This window comes from Pteropus alecto, unplaced genomic scaffold (genome assembly GCF_000325575.1).
Source record: "Pteropus alecto unplaced genomic scaffold, ASM32557v1 scaffold7, whole genome shotgun sequence".
NCBI lineage: Eukaryota > Metazoa > Chordata > Mammalia > Chiroptera > Pteropodidae > Pteropus > Pteropus alecto.
The window spans coordinates 28,456,209-28,470,917 of NW_006494614.1; the positions used below are offsets into that span (position 1 = coordinate 28,456,209).

At 32.9% G+C, this 14,709-nt stretch overlaps 1 pseudogene; it reads right to left on the bottom strand.

Moving 5' to 3' along the window:
* Positions 1-9,076: 9,076 nt before the first annotated feature.
* On the bottom strand, positions 9,077-9,194 carry LOC112474966 (annotated as a pseudogene).
* Between the last annotated feature and the right edge of the window lie 5,515 nt (positions 9,195-14,709).

Here is a 14,709-nt window from a genome sequence, read left to right on the forward strand (position 1 = left end):
TCAGTGCTTTACTCCAACTCTGATTAATTTAATATGTGTTGTTAATTTTTTCAGTTTGTTTAGCTTCTGCATGTTGTTAGCATGATGTGGCAACTTCTAGCTTATTACATAATAGATTGGAAACTGGAAGTCTCAGGCACATATTAAGAGTAGCAATATGTATATATTTTTCTTCAACATGTTTATTGATCAATCTTTTTGCTACCATATGTTTTAAAGGAAAAAATCTCTTCTAAATTCCTATATTAGCCCATCTAATTATCCTTTTATTTTGATATTGAGATATAATTTACACATATAAAATACTTAGATCTTACATGTTCTGTTTTGGAGAGTTGTGATAATTTTATTCACCCATGTAACCAATACCCATAAACAAGAGAGAAAATGTTTTCATTCTTCATAAAGTTCCCTCGTATCCCCTGCTAGGCAATTTTCTCAGTCCTATAAACAACAATATTTATAAATATTTATAGAGAGCTATATATAATATTTATTAAAAGAGATTTATTTTACCTCTTGGAAATTATCTAAATATAATCATTCAATATGTATGTTTAGGAGTCTGGCTTTTATTAACAAAATGCTTGTGAGATTAATCATGTTACTTCATGTTTTCATAATTAACCTATTTTACTGCTGAGTAGTATTTAATTGTATGCATGCACCACAGTTTATTAATTCACTTATTAATGGACATTTGGTTTGTTTCTCATTTGGAGTTATTATGGATAAGGCAACTATGAATCTTTTATCTATAGACCTTTTTGTGGACATATGTTTTTATTTATTTTGAGTAAATATCTACAAGCAGAATTGTTATGTCTTAATCTTAAAGCAAAATCAAAGAGTTATCCAAAATGTCTCAACATTTATTCTTTTCCTGCCATCAATTATGAGAATTCCAGCGGTTCCATATTCTTGCAAGAATTTGATACTGTCGGTATTTTAGATTTGACCCATTCTAAAGGGTCTCTCTCTCTCTTTCTCTCTCTGTCTCTCTGTCTCTCTGTCTCTCTGTCTCTCTGTCTCTCTGTCTCTCTGTCTCTCTCTCTCTCCTGTGTCTTTTTTGCAATCATCCTCTTAGCAACTAATTTCTGTCCATTCTACTTCTAAAATTTTTTAATCATTCTATATTTATTCCAAGCATGCCTTTGCTAAGTTAAATTTCTTGAAGGCAATAATATTATTATTTCTTTGGTAGTGTCATTCTTTAACTTCCACACAACATCTAGCACAATGTTAAATATCATTAGTGGCTAAATGTACATTAAGAACATAAATCATAAAATATTTTAGATAAATGGACATTATCTTGGCCAATCATTTGCTTTACAGCTACTGCCAACTATTCAGATTGTACATGTACAATGATGTGCTCAAATTATACAATGGCTGGGTTCAAATGAGAAAGCAGAATATTGTACTGTAGCAAGCTGCTTCTCTTTATAGATTAGCAGGTAATTTGTTTTTAACTCTGATGCTTTTAAGAATTAAAAAGGTAAGGGCATGCAGATTAGAGAGTCCCTGAATAAAAACATGTCCTCAGGAATGCTTGCTACCCTGTTATATCTATTGTGATTTCCTAATCTGGTGTTCATGACAATTTTTTATCCTGGAAGATAATCTCAAATTTAGATTCCCTACCCCACAGTGAACAACCTCAAAATTTTGTTTAGGGTGTCATAAGGAAAATAAGGGATTGCTCTGGTTTCTCAGAAGCTATAACATTTCAGTTAATATCAAAGCGCTATATTTTAAGAGGTTTTTTTGTTTGTTTGTTTTACCATATATATGTATTGTACATTTTATCATAAAAAAAAAAAAATACAAAGGAAAAAATACAACTCACTCCTTGGAGACTGTGGCAACTACAGGATAAACTTGTGGTGTGAGGCACATGTTGTAAAATATAGGCCTTTACAGGTTTTATAAGAACTCAAAAAATCTGAAATCAGATGTGGACCAACTCTATAAGGATTTTCAACTCTTAAAACATCAAATTAGCATATATTGCTAAAAAAAAAATACAAAGGAAAAAATACAACTCACTCCTTGGAGACTGTGGCAACTACAGGATAAACTTGTGGTGTGAGGCACATGTTGTAAAATATAGGCCTTTACAGGTTTTATAAGAACTCAAAAAATCTGAAATCAGATGTGGACCAACTCTATAAGGATTTTCAACTCTTAAAACATCAAATTAGCATATATTGCTATTCATAACTTTTCTGATGGTTATTCTTATTTTTTTACATATGATAAATAATACATAAATTATAAACAAAAGAAATCTTTAAATACTTACATTTAAAAATTCAGCATCAGAGAATTTTCTTATATTTCTTTTCTTTTAAATATAATTATTATGAAGAATTCAGAGCATGACAGATACTATGACAATGATTATCAAAAGCCTGGAATATGGGTAAAAAATTATTTGCTATAGTCATTTTTCCTTTGAAAATCTATTAACTATTGTCTTGTTTATCTGTCTCATAAATCTTGGAAAAGATACTTTTGTAAAGATATTTTTCATAATTAGTGTATAAAGACATGACTTGAAATTTTGTAAAATATCTCATAGCATCTAGGTTCAGATGTGTAACTTTTTTCATAACTTATGGACTAGGATTTGGCTATCCTTAAACACTACTAATAGTTTCATTGCTTCACGTGTTGAAGCCTCTGATGCAGTCACACAGAAGCTTGCTGTGTTGTCATTGATTCTTACAAGTGTCAGCCCCCTCCAAACAAAGAAAGCAATTACAAACACGTGTGTTGATAATATATTTCTATATTTGGAGTCCTTGAAATTTTAAGTTTTTTCTAGGAGATCCTGGAAGGCAGAAATATACTTGACATTTCATTGTGCTAAAAATTCTGTGGCAAAGTTAGCATTTTTACCCATTATATGAAATATTTCTGCATTCTGTCAAATGACCTATAAAAAGTATATGGGAAGATATTGCTTGGTTTCCACTTAATCGCCTGCTGTGTCATTACACTCCTTGGGACCTACAATACTATCCTGAAGTCATAAAGGCGAGATTTGTTTTGTGGGTGGGAACCAAAGGCCAAATGCTCATAATATCCTTTATGCATAATTGCAGGATAATAAAAACCCTCGAGGTGAATTTTTTTTGCTGATGTTGAAGATCAGAATTTTGGGAAAACAAAATAAATATTGAGAAAGAAGCCAGTAAATTTATTTCATTGCCAGTGGCTTGACAGTTACGGTTATAACAGGATGTAGGTGTGTTTATAGCATTGTCATTGCATATCTCAGATTCATTTGTGATTCTTACTATGTTTTTTAACAATATCTAATAGCAAAATTAACATTAAAGATTTTAATATTTAGTTATTATCTATACCATGATATCCCAGATGAATCATGCATAATTTTGCCCTTTTAACTACTTGTCTGTCCCCACTGTGTATTAGTGGAAATATAGACACTATAAATCGTTTTTACAAATTTTTATAACAATAAAAGGAATTATTTTAAATTCTACAAATGATTGTTATGCTATTCTATATTAAATAATTACATTATTAAAATTACTATTTGTTGAATTCATCACAAAACTGCATTTGGTCGGACGTATACTTTAGTATTGAGGTTTCAGGGACCTAAGATAGACTGGGTTTATTTCTGGGATTTGGTGACTAATAATAATATGGATTTTTACCAATCTATAGGTGGGAAATAGTTACACTTACCCTGTAAGAAGTATTTCTCTAGATATCTGAAAAAAAAAAAAAACTTTGGTTAAAATTTTCAATTTCAAAAATATGTATACTAGAAACAAATTTAGAATAAAAGCCATTCAGAGAATTCATAGGTGCATTTTTAAAAAATGTTTTGTTGATGTTAAACATATATAAAGTGTACAAATGTGAACTGTTCAATGCAATTTTATATGTATATACATATATGACATTTTAGGTACACCTAATAAAATACTAAATTTTTATTCTTCATTATATAACAAAAAATTCTAGCTCTTTAGTAAGCAGGAGAAATGGGTTTAGCTAAGCAAATCTATTGCTTTGGGATATGGCTTGAGGCCAGGCATGATGGTCAGTTTTATGCGTCAACCCTAGGTTACAGTACTGTTATTCACTCAAACGTTAATCTCCATGTTTTTCTAAAGGTATTTTGTACATTTAATCAGTATCTAAATCAATATTTAAATAAAAGAGATCACTCTTAATAATCTGGGTGAGCCTTGTCCCATCAGTTGCTAGGCCTTCAGAGAAGCACTGAGGTTTCCCTAGGAAGAAATTTGGAGCAGGGGGTATACCACCAGGGAATGAAATCAAGAATTTTGTGGGGTATATGTTTTTATCAAATTATAAAAGGTGATGCCTGGGCTCCACAGTGACTTTAGTTTCAGATATCTTTGATGCAGAAGGGGTCTTCTTTGATCCTGAGTTTTCTTTATTTCCTCCATTTTTCTGGTTACTCTCTTTCAGTGCAGATTCCACAGCATGTACATTCACCTCTACCCTTAAATGGTGGGTTCGAAGAGAATAAATCTTATGTCATCTTCTCCTCTCACTTTGTGCTCTCCTCCTAGGTAACTTATCCAGAATTATGGGTGCAATTGTAACCACATGCTGATGATTCCCAAGTTAGCTCATCAGCGCAAGTCCCTCTTTTGAGATATGAATATACGTAAATAAATCTCTACCCGACATCTTGGCTTTAATGTCTCCAAGTCTGAGAATCAACATGCTCAAAATCTAGTTGTCTCTCTCTCTTTCCACCAAGCAAAGCTTCAGGTCCTTCATTATTCTGGAGCCTTTGGAAATCAGAGCAAATGCATATGTGCCAATGAAAGGTGTTGCGGAATAAAATTTAGTCAGGATAGTAGAAATAATCATACTTAGCACCCTTTCCTCAGCATATCTGGGTTTTAAGACTAATCCTTTTACTCTAAAAACCAGCTTCCTCAGCTTCATAGTAAATATTGTAATATTTTTATTTTGAGTTTTTTAACATGCTCTTAAAATTATACATAATTTAATTTTGTGTATAGTTATGCACAATACAGGAGGTAACAGATCTGAATAATGAACCCTTTCAAGCCTTATTTTACTTAATGTTCATGACAGTTTTTGAAATAGGTAATATTACCCCAATTTTACAGACAGGCAATTCAGGGACAAGGAGATAAACTATTTTCTCTAAGATCATACAAAGTAGAAGTAAGAGTTAAGATTTAAATCTACATGTACCTGACTTAAAAGTCCATTAACTTTCAACTTCATGAATCCAGGAATTGACATTTCCTTTCCTGACCTATTGTTTAAAGCTTGTTTATTCACAAATGACTTATCTAATAGCAGTTTTCAAAAATTAAATATAGTGTTCACATTTTACATTCCTAGAAATCGTAACTTTATGTATCTTCTCATGTAACATAAAACAGTATTGAGATGTAGATTTATTTTAGCAAAAATGTTGTATTCTAATATAGCAACTCTCTTAGGTTGTCTTTTTAACTCAGAATAATATGTGTGTCCACACAGTCAAGTGTGTGTGTTCAAAATGTTACAGTTTCTTTGACTATTCTTTGTTATTCTCTCTTAGGTTCCACAACCAATTTATACTTTTACCCATACTATATTAGCTCATGTGAAAATATTATTAACTCGCTATTAACTTATTCTTCCAGATCATGACTCAATAAAATATCCTGTGGAGTAGAAATGAGAACAATACATTTTATTTTTTCTTACACACAATTGAAACTTATTCAATAAGATTTTCTAATAAAAAGAAGACCTTTCCCTCTCACAGTTTGAATATTACAAACACCTCAATTTTTATTATAAAATAAAAATTGTCATTATCTCTCTCAATATAGTGCCATTTGCAATGAGCAAGATTTAAATACTTTTGATCTTGAAAATAAGAGAGGTTTTTTTCCTCAAAGTTTATACTGTTTAGGTGTTTTCAGATATCTATTTAAATCTTCTTTATAGAATTAGATAGTTTATTACCAACAACTTTATAGACTCTACTTTCAGTTGCCAATTGTCCTCAGCCTCTTCTCTCAATCCTGAAAAGCTTTAAGTAGCAGCCGCTTCCACAACTGTGAGCCAGCCAAATGGCTCCCACCCCAAACCATATCACCTAGTACCTGCTGTCAATTCCATTTTTTTGTTTAGTGTCTTCACTCCCATATTATATCTGATTCTTCAAAAAGGGTTTTTAATAAGAAAAGTAAATAGACCAGTAAGATAGATAAGTAAATAGACCAATATAAATCAGAAATGCCAAACAGATCCTAGGAATATACATAAAAAGAGGAAAACATAGTCTGTAGTCAAAGTGTTTATGTCTGTTAAAAGCAGTATAAAAAAAGTAGTAGAAACTTTATTTCTACTACTTTTTTTATGTTACAATGGCTAAAAGAGAAAATAATTGTTCTATTTTTCATTTTTTTGGCTGCTAAAATTTCAACCAGAAAGAGTATAATATAGTAGAATTATACTTATTCATTAGTTGAATTTAGATTATGGCCACAGAATCAGAACACGAAAAAATATTTTTACATTGTTTTCTACATATATGATATAAAAATGGCCAGTATTAGAAAGCTTATACAAATTTTCTCAACTAAAGTTGTTATCTATACCTATGCTTTATATGTACTTCCCTCACTCTGTTAACTCTATTATTGAAAAATATATTTTTTATTCACTATGTTTTAAAGTCTCTGATTAAAAGAAGTAAAATTTCTACATAGATTCCATTTGCTATTAAAAAGCTATCTAGATGTTACATATTTTAATGTCTTTCTTCCTAATTTATAAGTATATACCGTCAATCACAATACTTTTCTACAACATGTGCTCTATTCAAACATTGTTAAAATGCCCCTTTAAAAAATAAAATATTCAAGATGGCACATCATTCGCCCCTGTTAAAAATAATTTTCTACATACCATATAAACAGTAAAAAAAGTGTTGAAAGTAAATATATTATATAATTCTTAGAATATTCCACATGTAGGAGGAGGCCTTCTGGTCTCTTCTCTTAACTTCAGAAATAATTGATTTAGCTTGAATTATTCAGATTCTATATCTCTTTGTCATGGATAATTTGGAAGATTTTACCATTTTAATAATTGAGTGTCTGTCAATATAATTAGTCATGTGGGACTCTAGATCAACCATTCAGGCCATACTCCAATTGAACATAAAATCCTTTGGTGTGTGTTCAATTCTTAAAGCTCTCTAGGTTCTGTCTCTGCTCTGTGTTTTATAGCCTAAATAACAGCAACGTTGCTTACTTTCTTCAGGGAAGAGGTGGTTTAATGGCTGTAAAATGCTGCCTTGTTTTTAAATGCATAATTATAGGTTTTGCATTTGCCTGAATATTTCAATAATTTAAAAGATGCTTTTCTAGTAATCAAAATGAAATAATTTTTCCTGATAATTACCTCAGTCACTTTTAAAGAGTAAGTGATGAACATATTCATGCTGTGAGACATAAAAAGGTGATTAAATAGAATTTAGCATCAAATATATTTTTCTCTCTGCCATGTATTGAAATCACTATTTAAATTTAGTACTTCTGAGATATTGATATTTTCTTAATGGAATATAATTAACAGAATCTTTTTCTTTTCAGGAAAAATAAATTTCATTCAATTTTTTAATTTTTATTATACGTGATTATACTGCGAGAAAGCACCAAGCAGGCATGTGCAGAGGTATGAGGTCAAGGGAATGGATTCACTTCAAAGACTACCTTCAGGGTAGCTTTGTAGACTGGACACTATCTCAATCTTAATTTGAGGATAGTTCAAGATAAAGAAAATTTAGTATTATGAGCAGAGCATAATACTAGGGAATTCTAATAATAATTAATATATAGAAATTCACTAAGTAGAACTAGATCCTAGTCTTAGCCTTCAACTTTGGGTTAGGCCCAGGTATAGGTTCTATTCCCTGAAAGATGATAAAACTAAAGCTTGAAAAAAAGATTCTCAACCCACAGTTCCATATTTGGATATATCTAGGTAAGAATTGGGAAGAATATAGAAAAGGAAGTAGGAGAGTATCTAGTCCTTTGGTTTTTTAGATTAAGCTAATACGAGGGTATGTATTTGGAGATAGGATTGGATAAAAGAAGGTTTAGGGGATTGGTGGTGGTGGGTAAATATGACTATGACACAAAAATCTTAAGATGTGTTTCTTGAGCAGTTGGGGCCAGGGTCTTGTTGGCAGTAAAAATACATAGGATATCACTCAAGAGCACAGTAATCATGACTAAATAACCAGATCTTAGACACATAGATTTAATTCTGAGTTTGATTTGGAAATAGAGAAGGTTGGGCATCACTGGATATCATCACAGGAATGTGGAGAAGAAAATATTAGGAGATCCAGGCAAGGAATGAAAGCATCTTCTCCACATTGCTATATCAATATCTAATAATGACCAGGCCTTCTCTACCTCACAAACAAATGAAGAATTAAATAGCCTTTCAATATTTTTTTCATATAATGAAGTTTCTCAACTATCTCCTTTTTCTGGGAATAATTCTAGTTCACCTATTGATATGCTTAATACATAAGTGGATTATTATCTATTCTTTTGTATCAGCCTTCCTATGCTCAATATTATGTTTGTGAGTCTTTCATGTTATTATAAATGTAGTTTGTTCATTTTTATTATTGTTATTTCATTCCGTGGATATTTATTGATACATCAATTTTATTCCTGATGGAAATTTGTGTTGTTTCTATCCACTTACTTTTAAGCATAGAGTACAATGGTTCAGGTCATTATTTTAGTGTAGAAATTTCTTTTGTAAGGCTTTTTTTCAATTTAAACAGTAATACATAAAATTATGTACAATATAATTTAACAACTATCATAATATTTTAAGAGCACTGGAGAAAAGTAAAAAAATTAGGGCATTTCTTACTGATGAAAAAGTTTGAAACATAAGTGAAAATGTAATTTTTTTTTCTTTTTTTTAGGTGAGGCAACCTCACAGATTGCAAGGACCTTGTCAGTTTACAATCCCTTATTTTTTAATTTTTTTATGCCTACAGCACCTGGACTTCCTAGGTGGTCTCCCATTAAGTACTAACCAGGCCCAACACTGCTTAGCTTCTGAGATTAGACAGGATCGGGCTTGTTCAGGGTGGCATGGCCATAGATGAAAACAGAATTTATAGGTTGGGAGGTAGGCATTTAATTACCAATGTGAATCCCTTCCTGTTCCCATTAGCACATTCCTGATGGGTTGATGAAAGGTATGAAATCCGGGCCCGTGAGCGGAGCGTAATTCTCTCCTGTGTCTTGTGGCCTTACGTGATATGTTCATTCTAGCATGTCCGTTTCCCTCGGCCCCTTTATTCCCTCTTCTGCTATCTACCAGAACAAGCCAGACATTTCCACTTCAGCATTGGCTCTTGATTTCGCCAGGATTCTAAGAGCCACCTATCAGCCAATTTCACCTCATCCTCTGTGGTGTTTTCTAGAGTTTTAAGTCCTACAACATGATCATGTGCCCCCTCAAGTTAACAAATTCTCACTTATCCATTTCTATGACCCAAACCACTTGATCAAGCATCCTCAGTACTCCCCTAGTTTTCCTGTAAGAATATGCCGGGTGGTTCCTACAGTTCCTTTGGTATATAATCTTTTTCCATCCTTACTAGGCACAGTGTCTCCTTGGCTAGGCTATGGAGGGATTTTACAGTTGTTTTAGGTCTGTAAGAAAGGATAAGGGCCACTCCTAAATGGAGATACCTGTTAGCTTGTAGCTGTTAGCTTATAGGTACCTCTGCAGTCTTACAGTATGCTGGAAGTGTTACCTCTTCATGAGAAAGTATGAGCTCAGGGCATCAAGAAGATCTGCAAGGCTGACATGCTCAGGAACCTCCACATCAAAGTCTCCAACCCATGCTTTACAGTCCCAGGTTTACTCAGTCAGTACCCTGACTGTAGCACGAGGCATTTGCTTTGAATCAGCTTTTAAATGTCTTTAGAGCTCTGTGACTAATTATCAGAACCTCAGTCCTGCTTAGTTTTGTCAGCTATTCCACTGCAGATTTTAAAGGCCTCTTTGTAAGCTACCAAAGATACATGAAAGATTTATTGAGGGACTACCTGTGAAGGCAAAATAAAACGAGGGAGCAAAAGAAGGTGGGAAGTACCTTCAGATGTTAATGCATGTCTGACCCTTTTTGAGCAGAAGAATGTAAAACCACAGAGCAGTGCTAAGAAAATTTGCCTAGCCTGATGAGCAGATCCTCAAATAACAGCCATGCTTTAAAAAAGTCCCACACCTTCCATAAATGGAACTTTTTATTTGGTTTGTGTTAACTGATATCTGTGCTGTGTTAACTGGCTGGGTTCGTCCCTCCAAAAATATGATATGAACAAGGGGCTAGACCCAGAAGGGAAGCAGTTTGAAGCCATCAGTCTTGCTTTCCCTCCATCGGATCTGGATGTGCATTTGCAAGTCCATCAGTAACACATTTTCCAGTCTCCCTTTTCAACTGGCTATCTATTCAGCCCATGGAAAACGTAGGAGACAGGATGCCAGAGGTTTACTCTCCCTCCCTTTTTCTTTAGGCTGACTATCCAACAGCAACTGAGGCTCTTTTGTGGTTTCATCTCTCATGAGACAGCCCCTCTGTCTATGGTCGCAGAATTTCTGCTATGGTTCCTGGCTGAAGAGAGTCTCTGGTTTCCATGCTCTCAATGGGCTTTTCTCATTGTCCTTTTAGCCCTAGAGGTAGTTACAGTTTCCTGCTGGTTTCACTGCTCTCTTTTAGCCTGCACAGTTTTTCCATCATATGAATAATCAATTTATTTCATTCAATTTCTTATGTTCTGAAGAGTGAAAGTAGTTTCTATTTACCTGCCTGGATCCTAACTGATAGAATTGGAATAAATAATGTAAAAACCCATGTTGCTTTCAGAAAATACAATTTCCTAATCATACCTTTCTAAATTAATATATTAAAATTATTATCACTTTTAGGGACATTCTTTTCTCTATAACTTATATTCCTAATTAACATGTTCTTAAAAATGTAGCAAAAGTGAGTTAAGAAAGAATAAGAAATTACATTCCATAAAGCATATTTAATTGTTAAAGACGTATAGTATTTATACTTATAGACATATAATTCTAATTCTATACTGCTGATCCTGATATTTAAAAAAAAATTATTAATTAGTTTAAACCTAAATCAATACCCATACATTGCAAAACAGAAATGTATATTAATTTAGATATTTTTCTTTCCTATTATTGAGTTTTCAAGCCAATAAGTAAGGGTAATAAAATGCTCAATGATGCATTTAAAATTGTTAATGCCTTTTTTAATGGACTGTCCAAATACAGATTTATCTACCAGGTAGATTTATGTTCACTATTTAGACTGAACCGTAATGAACACATTTATCTGTATCTTGATCTCTACTGATACGTTTGACTAGACAAGTAACTTTTCTCAGTGCTTCTGATCAGTCTGCATTTCAAGCATTATCAGTCAGCAAGATCTGCACAGACTAACATCATCTATGATAAAGAGTTCTTTTTTCAACACACACACAAAGAAGGGGGAGAAGGAAAAAAAGAAGGTAAGAAGTCAGTGGAAATGGAGATTTTCTTTGCACTTTTATTTTATAAACTTATTTGATACATAAGGAAAACAGTCATATAAATTTTTGACTTTACTAATGACCTTAACTCTGTGGTATTGTCTCTTTGATGTTGGCCTCCACCTCAGGGATACCCTCAACAGTCATTTTTGGCCATGCCTGAACCCAGACCAAGACCTAAACACTCAAATCCCCCAGTGGATTTTAGAAAGTGTATGTCTCAAAGGTAATTTAATTGAAATGTATTTTCCACTCATATCTTTAATAAATGCTTTACTATAATTGACCCAATACAAAAATGCTTTATACAGTCTGTGAACTGATTGACTGTCATCGATCCTCTTATTATTAAGAGGATAAGAACAAAAATCAAAAGGTCTTTGATGATCTCAGCAAATTTCTACCTCTAAGATAATATTAGCAAAATCTTCCTGATATGTGATACATTGGAACCTCTTGATTTTTTAAAAAAAAAAGTCTAATGGGAATACCAACTCCTTTTTACTAGATTGAACCATATGAAATTGTTGATATTTGACCATTTTTGACCTAAAAAATAACCATTTTATAAAATTCAACAAAATAGGCTTCCTCCTAAAAGCTGAAACAAGATCACCTAAGAACATCTGTTGAGGACAAGACGGTTCACATAAAGGTGAAAATGTCTAATGCCATTTGTAAAATGAAAACAATCAGCAAGTGTCTTTAATCTGTGTGAATTCACCTGAACTCTGCAAAATGCTAAAAACAGATTTCTCAAAGCATCAATCTTTTCTTTCTGCCGACCTGGTGATCTTGCAAGGTATCAAGTCAATAGGCCTAGAAAAGAAGTATAGCGAACCCAGGTAAGATTCAGTCTTTCATTCTCACCATTCTTCTTATCGCAACGTGCCCAACTATGCAGAAAAAAATCTGGGTGCTTGTTCCATGTTTGTCACCAACTAGTCTTGTAAATTTTAACAAATCATTGCCAGAATTATCCTTTGGTTCCCTTGTGAAGAAAGGGTATTAACAAGATGATTTTTAGAAGGTATTTTCCTTCTAAAAAATTATTCATTATATGAGCCTATTCATGAGAAGTGGTTTACTGTCAAAGTGCACCAAGTGTCTACCTCTTGAAGCATTCTTCCGAACAAGATTCTCAACTTAATTAGGAAACAAAAGTGCTTAATTTTTTAAAACTAATTCCCACAATTATGAAACCTGTTAATCAGACTTTATGTTACTATATCATTCATGATAGCTTTCTTTTGTAAATTCATAACCCAGTAATGTTTATTAAACTTGTTTTGCTATTTTTATGTGTCTATATCATACATTAAAAAAAAAAAAACTAACTAAATGGTTTCAACGAAATTTTTTGGTTTCTACATTTAAGTTTAAGCTGGCTGTTTTTGATATGTTTCTCTGTCCCTCTTATTTTCACAGTTCTCTGAGAGACATATTCCCACCTGCACCTTACATAAAAGTCATCAGTGTACACACACACTCAAGGTAGAAGCTTGGAATTCTGACATCGCCTACAACTGGCACTGCCTTGGCCACAAGCAGAGCTCATGAACACTGTGCTGCTGAGGTTACTCCAGCACCCTTGCCACAACTGTGAACAGGACTCTCCTGCTTGAGAATTGCCCCAAAATCTAGATTTCCCTGCTGCTGCTGCAGGTACCCCAGAAACAGGAAAATATCATTTTCCCCTCATATCTTTCATGTTCAGACCAGGGCTTCCCATCATCAGAACACTGCTAGGAGTCAGTTGCCAAGGGAATCTGGAATATGTAGTTTGCTGGCTTCCAGCCCCCTGTGTTTTAGAAGAAAAGCGTGGAAAGATGAAAGTGAATATGGAAGCCAAAATACAAGTACCTCATGGTTTACCTCTATAGCTCTTAAGCATCTATTCTTATCATTGTACCTCTATTAATCTTCAATTCACAATATACAAAAGCACTTAATGCTTTCACCTAAAAAGGCAAACTAAGTTGCTCTCAGAAAAAGGGGAAATACAAGGATCCAGAAGTCACTATACTCAACTCTGTGTGATGTTAGTTTCTTCTATAGTTCATTCATTATTCATCTGTTTTCAGCAAACTAAAGACTTAAGCATACTGTCAAATACTACCAATGCTTCTTACATAAAAGGGCGGAAGGGAGAAAGTAACATGAGAAATAAAGTAGTTAATGAATATACATGAATGCATATATACAAAGCACATTAAAACTACAAATACATAAATAATATGCAAGCAAGAAAATGTGCAGATGCTACTATCCTCTTTTCTACAAATGGTTACCTGGCCATACTTGCTATTAATGCAGAGAGCACAAGAGACAGAAATGAAGATGGATAAAAGATGAAGACCAGAAAACATAAATACTTAAACATTAAGAAATATTTACTAATCAAGTCTTTTAGAGCCAGTGTATCTTTTTTTTCCTCCACAAACCAATTTGAGAATCTGTAAAAGTATGGACCAAAACAAAAAAAAAATGGACATACTCAGATACATGCAGTATTTCTCACATTATTTCAGAAGTTTCACTGACCTGAAGTCCATCAACCCACTATACATTTTCTGCAATGATCATTTAGTATTTTTCTAACAGGAGAAATCTAGGTAAGATGCTCTTAAGAAGAAAAAGCAGTGTACCTGATAATAGGGAAATTTTCTATACTTCTAGGAAGTGAAAACAACAGAATCTAAGATTAAAATGGCTACATAATACTAATGCCATATTATTAAAACTGAGCAGATAGTCACTTGTTTTGAGCAAGTTCAGAGGACAAAAATTTTGTTCATAAATGCTACATCACCTTAGGAACATTGTGGATTTTACTACTTAGGTAATATAAAACTAAATTCAAATTATTCATTCAAAATAGTTTATAATAACTCAAAAATCTTCCATAAAGACCCTTTATTTTTTTAGTTTATTTTCAAACTGCTTCATTTGGAAACTCTTTTGCATTACAAACCAGCAAATACATGGAGCCTCAGGAGCCTCTGGTGTGGGAAGAATAAAAAATCATTTTCTTGTATACAATAATATTTTAGTG